The following is a 1,698-nucleotide window of genomic DNA, read 5'->3' as shown; positions in this document are numbered from 1 at the left end:
AATGAAAAACACAATGAAAAACAAAAGGCAACAATATTTGTATTCTTTTAAAATGCTGGAGTGAGGCACTTGATCAAGAAAGTATGTCTTGGCAGGAGATACAATACTAAATCCTATCATGTTTCATAGCATCAGACAACAGCTTCAAGTCTCTCAGTATGACCAAGATGCAGTTTCCTTCCCTATCTGCTGCCTAAGGTAACCCTGAAATGAACTGGAGATTAACCTGGATGAATAGAGATGATATTAGGTGGTGGCAGGTAGCACTCTGAGAAAGTAAGTCAAGACTTTTTGATTGTGCCAGTCATTTGCTAAAATAGGAGACAGTTTTGGAGTTCTTTGGGGTTCCTTATTGTTTCTGGATTTCTAATATCACTTGTAGCCAAAAATCTTCTCTCTTCTGTTGTGGACCCCTATTGTACTAACAACTTTATCAGAACCAGGATAAAACTGCATGAGGTATTTTCCTGCTATTCTACTTCTAGACTCTTCAAAATCCTACATTATGTTGAACACTCTTAATAATATGACGACTAGCAAGTTTGTTTAAATAATAACTGCACATTTCTTTATAAGTAACACACACTTACATTCCCTCAAATTTCCCTTTTTGCCTGTATTCCTATACAACTGTGTATCATTATTTAAGAACTATACCTTTTTGGTACCTATGAATAAATTGTTATAATAAAGGAAGACTGTTTTTTTAGGGATTCTCTGCTCTTCTTTGCTCTGTGTATCTAGCATTAGAATAAAGACAATTCAGAGAAACACTGTGTGTGTTGGTGTAGAAAGAAAGGCTACAGAACTGACAATAAATCCACAGTAGGTTAATGGACAGGAGTAGTGGATGGAAACCTTTTTCCTATTCTGATTTTGAACCTGAATTTAAACTTATTAAGAAAATAAGATTCTACTTTCAAACTGCAGCAGTTTACAGTTGGCAATGGCTACCTACACATGCATTTATGCCAGCTTAAATTTACTGCGCAGTAATTTACTCCACAGTAAGCAAGAATAGGCTGGCATCTACATGTGCAGGCATTCACATGCATTAACCCTTACTGCGCAGTAACACTGTGTGTGTATGGACTGACTTGGATTCAAAGTCAGTCCACACACACAGTGTTACTGAGCAGTAAGGTATCTACATGAGCATTACTGCACAGTAACTAATTGGGCATAAATTAGATATCTGCATGATGCAGGTATCAAATTTACACTCAAGTTGGCTTAAGCTGCTATATTTACTGTGTAATACAGGCATGCACATGTAGACGTGTGCCTGTACTGTTCAGTAATTTCAGTTACTGTACAGTAAATGCACACGTGGAGATGCAGTCAGTGTTCTCCCTAAATGGTGGCTTTTTATGATCAGATCACCAGATCATTAGATGCAGGGGTAGCAGTGCACATAGTCTTCCTGGACTTCCGGAAGGCTTTTGACACTGTCTCTCACCCAGTTCTCATTAAGAAAATGGGGGGCTGTGGCATAGACACCCACACAGTCAAATGGGTCGCCAACTGGCTGGAGGGCCGCACCCAGAGGGTGGTAGTGGATGGGTCCTTCTCAACTTGGAAGGACGTGGGCAGTGGGGTTCTGCAGGGCTCGGTCCTCGGGCCCGCACTGTTCAACAACTTCATCAGTGATTTGGATGAGGGGGTGAAAAGCACCCTGTTCAAATTTGCTGATGACAC

The 1,698-nt window shown here is 40.2% G+C and overlaps 1 protein-coding gene across 2 annotated transcripts in view; it reads right to left on the bottom strand.

The window, feature by feature from the left end:
• Positions 1-1,698, bottom strand: part of ATRNL1 (attractin like 1) — a 1,264,546-nt gene that overhangs the window by 454,808 nt on the left and 808,040 nt on the right. The window lies entirely within an intron of this gene.

Source organism: Gavialis gangeticus, unplaced genomic scaffold (genome assembly GCF_001723915.1).
Source record: "Gavialis gangeticus isolate Ggan-Ray unplaced genomic scaffold, GavGan_comp1, whole genome shotgun sequence".
Taxonomy (NCBI): domain Eukaryota; kingdom Metazoa; phylum Chordata; order Crocodylia; family Gavialidae; genus Gavialis; species Gavialis gangeticus.
This window is presented reverse-complemented; position numbering and strand designations above follow the sequence as displayed.